The following is a 13,094-nucleotide window of genomic DNA, read 5'->3' as shown; positions in this document are numbered from 1 at the left end:
GAATACATAAAACAGTATTGTATAAGAAATGAAAAAATGAGAAGGGAATGAAGAGCAGACAAATATGTTTCAAGAAAATATCTGATTCTGGTGTGAATATAGCTATTCCTTCTGTTGCAAATCAGCAAACTAAAAGGTATGAAAAGATAATTTTCACCAATTGACCTAAACTAGATATAAACACCAGTTTAGCTGAATGACTGAGATGTCAAGTTTTGAACGGTTACAGCTTGTTGATTTACCAATGCAAGGTAAATCAAAATGACCTTCATCTGAATGAAATTAAGAATATCGACTAGAGGCTTGTATCATTTAACAATGTGGTTGCAGATAAGATTATTAAATTTAGGTAGATTTAGACCATTTCTGGTTTGGATCTGTGCAGGACTGGCAGCATATTATAAGGGAAAAAATGTTAATTGTTAATTTGGAGTTTACTTTTAAACCATCCAAAAGCCACTTGATTGGATTAGTGTTCATGTGGTTCAGGAGTGAGCATCCAAACTGTAGCTGGAGGAGACACAAATGTCAGTGTCAATGCAAGCTAAAGGGCTCCCACCTACCTGTCCACCCTGTCTCAAACACAGACATTTTTCACGCTGCTGGGTTACAGACTATGAGGAGAATGAAACTTCTAAAAGAAGTGTCTTTTCTAAGTGTTTTTTGTTTGTTTGTTTGTTTATTAAGAGATATTATTTTTAGAACTTTACAGGTAATCAATATCACTAAGTAATCCCAACTCTGGTCATTCTTAAAACCTAATGTTTTTTATTGTGTACTTATCTCTGCCTCTCTCCTGTAACCCAGTTCTTATCTCCTCTGGGCCAAGAGGCCACCCAGCTCTGGGATCAATTAGGGTCTTCCCTGAAATACAGCCATGTACCTCCTGCATAGCACAGCGAGGTCCTGTGGGAAAGGACTGTACTCCAAAGGGGGAGTTTTCTAGCCCCTGGTTAACCCACTTCCCCTTCAGCATCCAAGTGGACCCTGCCATTGCATTGAGGCTTCCTTTTGAATTATCTGTTTAAATTTTAAACTGCTTTCTGGAGTGTTCCCCCTGGGTGTTGTAGAGAAAACTTTAATCTCATGTCTGTGCTGAGAGGCATGAAGGAGGTCCCGTGGTAGTTCTTTCTGACAGGGAAATGGATGCTGCCTCACAAAACAAGTTTGAATTTTACTCCCAAAGTCTCCAGGCAGTTCTTTCACAGCTTAGCTCACAGGCACAGACAGCACTTTGAGAAAAACCAACTTAAAGCAAGCAAATAGAAAATATGGAAAAAGTGAAGTAGGCATTCAATTTTGTTGCTAGCAACTATTCATAATGTTAAATTTTAAATCTGCCTAATATTTTCAGACACTATATTGTATTTCCAGATTGGAATACATTCACAAATTAATTTAAAACCTTCTCAGAGAAAATTTACTGGGATGCCCAGGCTATTGTGACTTTCAATCAATAACCCCTCCTTTAATAACATAGTATCCTGTTGACAAGAAAAATAGTGGAAATGTCTTTCTGTAAATCAGTCAAAGGGGATAAGCCCAGAGAAGGAGTAGAAACTAAATTCTCCAGATCGATAGCTACTGTTGTGTATCTGTCACCTCCACTGTGTGGCAGGAAGTGTGGTTGAAACTGAAATAGTTATTGATGCATTTTCAAATTTCAAATGTTCAGTTACTTGAAGATACTTAATGAGACTTTTTAAGGCACCTGATTACTTGTCCTGGCTCTAATGATCTTTGGAAGTCAAAATCGATCTTGCAAGTATTTTTTTTCCAGCACATATTGCATGTGTATATCCACAGCCTGATTTTTCCAAAGGAACTGAAGTGACTTGCACAGGGCAGCGCAGGAAAGCCATGGGTGCTGTGGTTTCTAGAGCTGCAAACAGCTGCCATGAGCACCAGTTAACCCTTCCTTTCTTCAGAGGAAAGAGCCCTGGTGCTGTGGAGCAGCTGAGTGCAGGCAGCAATTGTGCTGACTCAGAAACACAGCAGTGAGGGTGAAAGAATCAGAATCTTTTGTCATTGAAGTTCCTCTGGTTTAGCTACCTAGGCTGGATTCTTTCTGAGCCATATCTGTGATCTGTGCTGCCCTTGCATGTCAGTGTACACCCCTCTTACAGCTTTTGAATGCTAAAATATTTAAACTATTTAAAAGCCAAAGCAGGGTGAAGAGGTAGGAAATAAAATTGGAAGGTGTGGAAAACTAACTGTATGTCTTTTCTGGAGAGTAAGAACTGTTTCTCATCTAAAATAATCAGATAAAATTCACTGTCTTCCATCGATTTACGTGATTAACAGGAACTGATGTCTCTTTGATGTTTATTGTCTCTCCCCACTCAAAGAGAGTGTTGGCAGAGGATGTTAGCTGAGAAAGGTGGGAGAACAGTGTTAGAGTGTAGTGGTTACAGAAAGGTGACCTGCAAATCAATTTGAAGATACACGCTCAGTGCCCCCGGTAATAGCCAAGCTTTCAGCACATTATTACCAGCCTCACCTGGATCACTGCCCTCTGCTCATGGGCTGATGGCACATCAGCTCTGCTGGACCATGAAGCAAGCTAATGGTTAAGTGTCTTCCACTGAACTGCAAAGTTTGGTAAAGCATTCACTTTTAAATGCATTAAAATTACTAAGAAGCTTTTTGGAGAGAACTGTACTCCACAGGAAATAAAAATTAAATAAAATCAGATTTTTTTTTCTTTTTTTTTTTTCCCCCATGTTGATGAATCTAATTTTGTGCTCTCTCATTTATATGGCCTGCTTGACAAGGTGAAGGTTAATAGGAATCTTAATATAGTCATACAAGTGACAGTCAGGAAGTTCCCTTCTTTGGGACTTGTGTGGTATTGGGTTACCTTAGAAAGTAAGGCTTTTCAGCCTGTCCAGAATCAAATTAAACTATCCAAAATGAGCCTGAGAATCTGCTGGGACAGGTACATATGAAAATGCATTTCCAAGGAAGTGGAATTATGTGGAAGGAAGCAATCAGATGAACTCAGGAACACGATTTTGAAATAAAGAGGGAGGTAATAGACTGTTAACTCTGGAGGTGAGAAAACTGAGAGTCATCCCATCAGTCTTTGCATACGCAGACAGACACAAATAAATTCTCCATGACAATATGGAAGGCTCCTCTATATGTCTGGCAAGTCTTTGCAATGACAGAGATGGTAAAACTCTGAAATAGATTAGTTGGGAAAACTGTGAATTATCTATGGTACAAAAGCCTCAAGAATAGCTTGTGAACACGGCTGTTGGGAATGCCATGATGTATATTAGGGAGAAATTACCTAGGAAGAAATGTCTTTAGGAAAAAATTACTTACTGTGAGGGTGGTGAGGCCCTGGCACAGGTTGCCCAGAGAAGCTGTGGCTGCCCCATCCCTGGAAGTGTTCAAGGTTATGTTGGATCAGGCTTTGAGTAACCTGGTCTAGTGGAAAGTGTCCCTTCCCATGGCAGGGGTTTGGAATGAAATGTTCTTTCAGGTACCTTCCAACACAAACCATTCTGTGATTCTACAATTCTGTAATTGCTGCAGCCTTTGATCAGAGGGCTACACTGAATCATTTCTGTTTTTTCTTGTGTGTGACTGTGAAGACTAAAGGAAGGTCAGAGTGAAGTGAGTGTGAAAAAGATTTGGGAAGAAGTGCACCAGAGACTAATGATAGCATTTTATATGAAAATGCCATAATTAGTAGAGGTATCACAGAGAACAAACACAGGATAAGTTCACAAATGTATCTATAGTGACTGCAAAATCTCTGTACCTAACCCTAAAACCAGTATCCTCAAAGTGTAGTTAAATTTGCTCACATGCAAACATTATTGACTCTAGATGACAAATTACATAATATGTTAAATCATAGAAACAAGAGTTCTGAGATGCGACTCAAATTATTTTTTTTTTAAATATGCAGAGTCTTCATATTTCTTTTTGCTGTTGCGAGATGAAAATATATTGTCCTATATGTCTCTGGAAGAGCATATCTACATGTTTTTTGTTGTTGTTTTGTTGGGGTTTTTTTAAAGACAAAGTTCCAAATTTTACTTACAATTTTGCTCTAACTTTTCCATCATTAAAAATAGTGGTCTTCTGGTTACTTTAGTTAGCTGTCAGAGAAATTAAATTCAATACTGAAGCATGATCAAGTGTGAGCTTAAACTTCTTCCTCTTTCTCCATTTCAATCTCAAATTCACATTCCACAAACTGCAATCATGTGCAATACAGGATCCTTTTGATTATAAGATAGCAGTACTTGGAAATCTAAAACAAATGATTACTTAAAATTCCAGCTTCCTGTCTCAGGGATAGATTCATTCAATCATTGCAACTGAAAATAGCTGATATACCAAAACATTAAATTTAGGTAACCCATGAGCTGCCTATGGATTGGTACCTGTATAAAAAAGCAAATGGAGAAATTCTGCTTAAGATTTCTGAGACAGCCTAGTACAGGAATCCATATGGCCTTATTACTAATCCTTATCATATATCTGCTTATGCATTAATAGAAAAAGTGAACTGTATTGGAATTTGCTGTGCCTCAAGCAAAGATTACTCCCACCTTCTTTGAAGGTGAATTGTCTGTCTCTCTAATCCATCAGAATAGGATGTGCTCTGCATCTGAATTATGAACAAAAGCACTGGAAAAATTGAATTCTTTCTTTATTTTAATCTTAATGCTGGTAGGAACTATAATTTCATACTGTGCTGGGCATTTGCATCTATACACAAATAATAGCCACACTTTTTAAAAATATACACTAGTCCCATAAACACTGCTGAGGTGGGCATAGGCAATAGGATCAGCAATTTATGGAGAAGCAATGAATTATTCAGTGTTGAAAAATGCTATTATTAATTTGGGATTTTCAATTTGGTTGAAAAGTTATATTGAAACCCCTCTGAATGGATACTGAGGTAAAGAAATGTACATTATGTGTCCTTAAATAGCAATTTGTTACATTTGCATGTGCAGGATATGATTCTTTTGTACAATTTCTGAGTTCCATACATAAAATATGAAACTATTACAAAAATATAGTAGCCAGTTTTACAGAGTTGAATTGCCTTATAATTTTGAAATACAACAAAATGACCCAGGGCATGCTATAAAAATCTTAATTTAGGAAAATGTCTATGCGAAAGTGATTTGATAGCAAATGGCAATTATTTTCTTCCTTATTGCTATAGCCAAATTGTTAGGAGATGGATTTTGTTTTCATTCTTAATACAAAGTGTTTAAAAAAAAAATCTCTTGTCAGCTGAAACCTTGTCTGCAGCTTCCCAGCCTAAAGCAAGATTTTTACAGTCAAGTTTTAAATCCCTTGATGTATCTGTGTTTGTAATGGAAATGCTAACATAACCTTAGCCGTTACAGGGCAAACAATATTGCGATAATAAATAATGAACAAAGTGGTTTAATAATTTGAAGCAAATCATGTCATGGGTCTGGCAAGATTTTATGACTAAATTATATGGGCAGGAACCTATCAACAGACATGCTGCATAAATACCATAAATAGATGGACTGAGGATGTGTGTTCATGAAGCTGAGACCACAGTTTTCATGATCTGGGGGATAAAATTATGCAAGAGACTGTAAGAAATTGTCTTTGGAATTTTTGCGCAAATCAAAAACCTGAACAAATGATCAGTGTGTCAGTTTTTAATCAACAGCTATTATCTCTAGTGCTAATGAGATGTACTGTGCCTGTAAATCTGTTGGACTTCTGAATATGGATGTAATGGTTAATGATCCATTATGTTGCTTGTTGGTAAAACTGGTAAAACTTCTTTCCTCCCAACTGCAAAATATCAATTTCTATTTTCTTCTTTTTGTTTTCAGTACCCTGCATAACCTGACTGAATGTTCTCATCTTTGTAGCTTAAGGAACAACAGGATTTTCCCTGGCAGAGTTTGGATCTGGTTCAGCTAGGCTAGCCTTTTCTTTTTGACAGGTACTCATACTCACTGTGTGCTTCTAAAATGATGCAACACCTCCCAAAGCAGGAAAGGGCTGATTAACTTACTCCTGCCTGAGCTGCTTTCTGGAGTTACAGCTTGGAGCACATCACTTTTCCTTCAAACAGCGAAGTGCTTGATCCTCAGTTAACTCTTTTCTTTGGAAGTGTGGGGCAGTGACCACAGGCACGCTTGGAGTTACTTGGGTTTTGGAGGGTCTTGTGGCTCTGAGTTAAAGAGCAGCAAGGATGTGGGAAACAGCTCCTGCTTGATGCACAGGTGATAGAGCATGTTCCATCCAGAGGAGGGAAGGGGATCAAAAGAACCATGAACCCATTGCAACAGACCCATCTTGGTCAGGAAGGGCCTCTACTTGGGCACTTTTCCCTGAGGAATTGTTAAATGGACAGAAAAAAAAAAGATGCTTTATGTGGTAGTCCAGTACTAGGGACACTTTATGTAAATAAAACTCTGTGTGTCATACAAGAGTGGATGTGCAGCAGAGATGCAAGTGAGGATGAGATTTTGGAAGGATTACACTCCTTTTAGGTTCCTCCAGACCAGCAAATACTGAGCATAATCAGTATTTTAAAAGGAAGAGGTTTAAGCAGTCAAAATCTGTGTTTATTTTAGTAAGGGATTTCATTCTAAGGGCTTGTGTCGCAGCTGGCATTCAGAAATGCCCTGGTAGTGCACAGCAGTTCTTTCCAATTTCCTGCCATGGTTTTGTTCTACTTATACAGGCACAAGCAAGTCATTACCATTGTTAATGCATTCATTTTGTAGCTCTCTGACACCTCTGCAGGTCACACCAATGGCAAAAAAATTGTCAGGCTGCTGTGCAGTCGGAACTGAGGATGCCAGGAGAATGATCCACCTCTATAAAGCTAGGTGTGGGCTTAGGGCTTAGACTACCTGAAGTCCATTTGTGAAACACCTTTCATCTAGGAGTCTCGCATCCAGAGAGATAATTAAATGTCTCCCTAAATCTATGGATTTGCCTGCTGCTTCAATAACATCTGTCTCCAACAACAGCCCTTCAGGTAACAAGGCTCCATTTCAGTTCAGACACTGACACAGGAAATGCTAGCTGGTCATCTTCTCAGAACTTGTAATTTTCTGGCCAAATCAGTTTTTTAGAGATTCTAGTTTACTCATTTGTGACAAAAAGTGGCTGAATTGCCTTATTTCATAATAGGAATCATATTAATATTATTATTGTTGTCCCTATGTCTTATTAAAAATGAATACTACTACAATTTCTGTTAATAATAATCCATCTCCATGCTTTACATGTTCTTTGAGAGATCACCATTTGTCTGTTTTCCAGGCAGCCAAATTAGAGCACTCTGACTTTATACCATTTAATATTTCCCTCTTAACTCATCTACTTATGGAAAAGCATGGCAGATGTTCTTTAAACTCTAGGGAAGGCTCCGTGAGCCTCTACCAGGAAATTTGTGCTTGCACCCTGTCACTTGGAAGGAAAGGAGCCTTTTTGCTGTCCTAAAGACAGCACACACAAGGTTAAGAGTTCTTGATGTGAGGAAATATAGGGAAATAAGGAATATAAGGAAGTAAGACTGTCACAGAATTTCAGGTCTTGATTTTGGGGGAGGGTGGGTATATACAATGGAATGCTAAAATTTATGTGTATTCAAACTTGTTACTCAGGCAATGCAAAGGCTCTGAAAAAATTTATCCTCTTCAAAATTCTGTACTTTACACTGCATATTAATACTGTGGATTCAACTAAAATTTTCTGTCATTATAGTTTAATGAGCTTTAATGATTTGGGATCCTGTTAAATTTGAGCACAGTTTCTCTCCTGTCTCAGGTCTGGGAAGTTTAAATCTGTTAAGCCATGTCTGTCATACATTACAAGGAATGCAAGGGAAGGCTACTTGCAAGACAATTTCAATAACAGGCCTTTGGTTTTACAATTCACTGACAAATTTGAAGACATGCACTGCTTAAGCCACACTGAAGGACTGCATTGTGCTTTTAATCCTTTGCTATTAACTGGTTGCTGTTTCTGGTAGCCATCATCTGTTTGTATTCCAGTGTTGGAAAGATCCTTATTTACCTATTGTGAAGTTTTCATGTGGTTTGGAGTGTGATTAATTTTGTTCTGTGCTGGAATATTACCTGAGGTTCTGTGTATTGGTTAGAGATAACTTGTTCTGTGCTTCTCAGTGATGAATTCAGCAAAAGTGATTTTTACCAGGGTCTTTTGCAGGAACTGGAAATGAGATTGCAATTTCTCCATCCCTAAACCTTCCAGAAGCTCGACTCCCCCATTTTCAGTAAATGAGACTGTATAGAGACACAATATAGAGAAAGTTGCTGCAGTTAATATTTTTCAGAGAGAGAAGGAGAGTGATGAGGTTGTTCTAGGAGAGAAAGGAAATGGAAAACAAATGCGGAGTTCTTAAATTGTCTTTTTTTTTTTTCTCCAAATACAAAATTCATTCTTCAAGGCTCCTCCAAGTAAAGATTTGAATAGAAAAAGTACCCCAGTCCAAGGGGGCACGTAAAGATACTAGGTATATCAAACATTTGATGATAAGGATTCTGAAAAGCCTTCTTATGTCTCATTTTAATGCAGGACAGATGTTTACACACCCCTGTAAAGTTCAGTTTCTTGTAAAGCAGGCACCAGCAATACTCCTACATGAATTAATGAAAATTAATGCTGAATATTTTGTGAAATGTACTCTGAAGAGATTGTATATATTATTTTTATTTAGTTGGGATTAAAAAAAAATAAAAAAAATCAGTCCCTGAAAATACTACAACAACAATGACAAGACAGGAAAAAAAAGTTCTGTTGTAGTGGCAGAAATCTGCCCGATAGCTGAATTTCACACTTTGAAATGCTATAATTTTGACAGAAGAACAAAGGTATTGGAAATGAAGTGTATTTTCCAGACAGTTTTAAGTAAAGCTTGAGTAGCAAGTAGCAGAAGGTTGTTTGAGTGATACACCTTGCAGAAACAAGCCATAAGAACTATATTAATGCCGAGATGTTCAACTCTTCTACTGTAACATTGTGTCTGTGCAACATATTTCCATTTAAAGTGGCAGGATGAGTTTATGGGCTGCATAAAACCCAGTATTATCTCTTTTGCAAACTTTCAGAACAGCTTATCTGTGCTCATTGGCAGCATTTGCAAACATCTAGAGATGATAGATATGGGTGGGGGGAGGCAGGGCTAGGTAAGAGGTTGAAGGGGAGGAAAGGTGAGTGAGGAAGAGCTGCTTGAATTTGGAAAGGTGGTTGTTTCTGAAAGCCTGGTGTAAAGTGGTCCATGTGCCTCTTCTGTGCTCCATCTGCCTGTCTCCCAAGTCTGCCACCACAGAGCTCCAGAAACTTTGTTGAATGCACTGTCCAGCATCACAGACCCTAACTCTAACAACACACACCTGCTCATGGTTTGACCTCTCTGAGCCACTGCCCTCTCAGATCCTCCCACCAGCTGCTTCCAATAGCTGTAATTTGGATCCACACCTGTGAGGTCTGACTTGTTTGATATCAGCTGGTCTTCCACTGCTGCCTCTCTTTATCCAGCCTTTGCAGCCCTTCCCTTCTCACCTCTTGCAGTTCACAGGAGCCGCTGGGGCTTGTGTTGTGCTTTTTTTCTATCCTCTTTTGTCTCTGGAGGAGGGGAAGGCTGGAGTAGCAGAGGTTGGAAGGTAAGTAGTGAAACAAAGGAGGAGGGAATTGAGAAGGAAATTTGAGTCTGTCAGTGAAAAATAGCAACAATAATAGCAATGCCTTATTGCATTTTATTTATTCTTTGAACACTATTGACTGAAGAATAAATGCAAATTTCCAGATTTTGTTTATCTTAGTAGCACGTTTGTTTCAGAAATTATTTAGGAGGTAGCTGAAATGAGTATTGCTTAATTGCAACATGTTTGCCATGGGGAAGGGTGAAAACAGAGTTACAACCAGACAAGCTTTTCTTATAGTGTACTTTTGTGTTGTGTGGGTTTTTTTTAGGGTAAGCATTGCAGTCTTTCTTTTTACCTTGTCAATCACACATAATTAGTACTTTCTGTGCAGAGAGAGTTTTCACTGTCATGCAGATTGATTGGGAAAAGGCACGTTCTCTAAGGCCTCAGTTGTTCTGATGAATTAAATAGTCTTGCTATTCAAGTTAGCAAGAGCAGACTGTGACACATATTACATATGTATACTTTCTGCAGTGTTTGCAAGGCTACTTTGACTTTCATGGGATTTGGATCTGACTCGTAATGCCTGCTATCATAAACACAAGTGATCCCTTATAATAAAACATTTGGCAGTATTTACCATCAGTAATGCCTCTTTGCAGGATCTATGCTATTTTCTGCCTTCTGCAGGCTATCACTCTAAATTTGTATTTAATTGGCACCTACGCCCTCCTGGAACTGGCATCCCACCTTGTCTGTGGGCTAAGTGCCATGCTGACAGATGGACATCAGTGCTGGTATGCTCCAGCCAGTTTTCACATTGCCTGTGCGTCTGAGTGGCTACGTTTTCCTTAGCAGATAGCAAATTTGAAAATCCTGAAAGGACTTTCAGGCTGAGGGAGGAAGGATGCACCAGTGCTTTCCAGCTCCATGGTGGGAGACTAGGAAAATATATTGCAGTAGTATGAAGCAGATATTATCTATGGTTAGGCAGGGCTGCTGTTCAGAGGGAGGATTATCTTCATCTCCACCCTCAATTAGCTCTCCACAGGGCTCGCTCTGACTTTTCAGTGACATTATTTCCATGGCTAAGCCAAGTTTCTTGTGGAATACCTCTGCTGAATACAGAAATCCGATCTGTCCTGTGTCCCGTATAGGAGCTTGTCTATTACTTCTGCTCAATAGAGGCTTTATAAAGACAGTTTTGCAAAAGAGCATCATTCAAATGCCTATTTAACTCCTCAGTGGAGAAGGTAAGATGTTCCAGAAAAGAAAAAGAAAAGAAATCAGTAATTATTCTGTTTTATTATTCTTCAGCATTTAATACACATTTCAATACTTCCTGTTCAGTGTTTCTTTTCCTTTCTTCAGGCAATTAGCTGCCAAGACATAAACATAATAAAAGCTAAACTGTACAAGAGAGGGGTTTTCAGCCTTTTGCTAATGCAAGCACAGACTTTAAATCTCAACCTGAATGCTCTTTACAGATTGACAAGGGGCGCGTTATTCCAAGTCATTCGGTATTATGTGTGAAGAGTGCCCCAGCTGTGTCACTGCTGAGGTTAAAAGGTGTTAGTGCTTGCTTCTTTTAAATGAGCATAGTAAATGAAAGTGAACAATTAAGTAAGAAATTTGGCTTGCTATCTCTGCATGCTGCGTTTTATTGTGGTGTTGCCAGCTTCTCTGAATGAAAATACAAGAGCAAATTAAACAGCTTTATGAACTCGCAGGAGGAGCAGTTGTTCTAGTGGCTTTCATACAAATATCTAATTAATTCTTGAAGTAACCCAAATTGTTCTTTTGTGATCTGTGAATGGGAATTTGTGAGGAACCTGTGCAGATGAAACTAAGTGAAAGGAGAGCTGGGATTTAATGATTAGCTGGCAGTTTGCACTTGCTGGGTCCAGAAAATTTTAGTTATCTTTCTCATTAATATTGCATTACGAAGTTAATGAAACATTTGGGTGAATATGTTATAAGTAATAAGGCATTAATGTTATTTTTCGATCAGTCACTTATGCTAATGGACATCTGTCATTTTTTAACCAGTGTTGATTTGAATTATTTGGGCAAATGTTAAAATAAAGGTATGATGCACTTAAACCCCAAAATGTAACAAAAAACCTACATTTGGCTAGTAGTAATGGACTTGAAATATTTTATTAAAGGAAAGACAGTGTTACTTTAGAAGAAGTGTTGGCAACTCTATAACTCTTGTTTGCTTCTTTCCAGTGTTTTAGCCTCAGTTTAAATTTTTTTGTTTCATGTCAATCCTGCATGAAATAAAAAAATCCTTTAAATAATTACATAAAATATTCATTATCAATAGCCATAACATCTTCAGAGCATGTCTTCAAGTTATTGAATTATCAGAAATTATTAAAAAACTACTTACTGTAGTATTCCTATTCACTGCACCACTGCAGTGTCTGATTCCCCTGGAGACAACTGAATTAATGTGGTGTCAAGCAACAGCACCTTCATAGGTAATATTAATCCAAATTCTCCTTTTTTTGTAAGCATATTAGGTATGGATAGTTGTAAGCATTTATGCCACAGAAGTGCTGTGTTGCATATTTAAAAGTCTAAGTTAACTCATTTTAGATAGCAGGTCTCTCTCTCTACATCCTTTGGAACACGGCACTCCATGAATTATACGTGTACACTTTCTTTAGCAGGTCTTTTTATAGTGGACAGTGAAGTCAGACAATAGGCAAAATGTAAACAGCAGAAAAAAAGCTCGGCCAGGGTGCATCAAAGCATCTTGTAATGTGCTAGCAGCCATAGGTGTGAAATAACTCCTGTGCATCTCCAGTAGGGACACTGAAAGGAGCTGTGGTTGGAGAAGGGAGAGCTTGCTTTCTTCACCCCCTGTTAAATATGTAATATCATGTGATTGCCCCCCTACTGTGTTTTCATTTTAACTTGGGAATTTTTTTGAGTAAGAACACAGCCACTCTTTGCATTTGAGCCAGGTTTTACTGATTTAGCATAACTGTATGTTTGAATTTGTTTACTTAGTAGTACTTATTCTTTTTCAAAGTCTGCCTGTGCTTGTATTTGCAAAAACTTTGAAGATTGAATTAAGCTCATAGATTTAAAATAGCCTGATTTAATATACTGTTTTCATAGTGGAGATACAATTTAACTCCATGTTGTGTGTCTTTTTGTTTGCTGAGAAATGTGGAACAGGTTTACATTTCCATAGATCTGCAAAGCCTTATCCATCTGGCCCATAAAATTGAAGTGATTTCTTATCAGCACAAATCTCCCCTCTTTCCCTTTTCTCCTCTCTCCCTCCTCTTTCTGAGGTTTAAAACAAGCCACTCGACTCTTCAATTCTTTTCATTAGCTGTAGCAAAGACATACTTTGCACTTTCAAAAAAACCCTAACAAAACAACAACAAAAATACCACAACAAAACCCAGTCTGGAATAATGATAT

At 38.1% G+C, this 13,094-nt stretch overlaps 1 protein-coding gene across 2 annotated transcripts in view; it reads left to right on the top strand.

The window, feature by feature from the left end:
• The window catches only part of ROBO1 (roundabout guidance receptor 1), a 674,462-nt gene that overhangs the window by 35,886 nt on the left and 625,482 nt on the right, over positions 1-13,094 (top strand). Inside the window, exon 1 of one of the 2 annotated variants that reach the window (XM_064410937.1) lies at positions 9,514-9,668. The exons of the other annotated variant lie outside the window; for it this stretch is intronic. The gene's annotated coding sequence lies outside the window, so the exon portion shown is untranslated. Of the gene's footprint in view, positions 1-9,513; positions 9,669-13,094 lie in introns of those variants that run through there. 2 annotated transcript variants of the gene reach the window in all.

The sequence above is a fragment of the Passer domesticus genome, chromosome 2 (assembly GCF_036417665.1).
Source record: "Passer domesticus isolate bPasDom1 chromosome 2, bPasDom1.hap1, whole genome shotgun sequence".
NCBI lineage: Eukaryota > Metazoa > Chordata > Aves > Passeriformes > Passeridae > Passer > Passer domesticus.
This window is presented reverse-complemented; position numbering and strand designations above follow the sequence as displayed.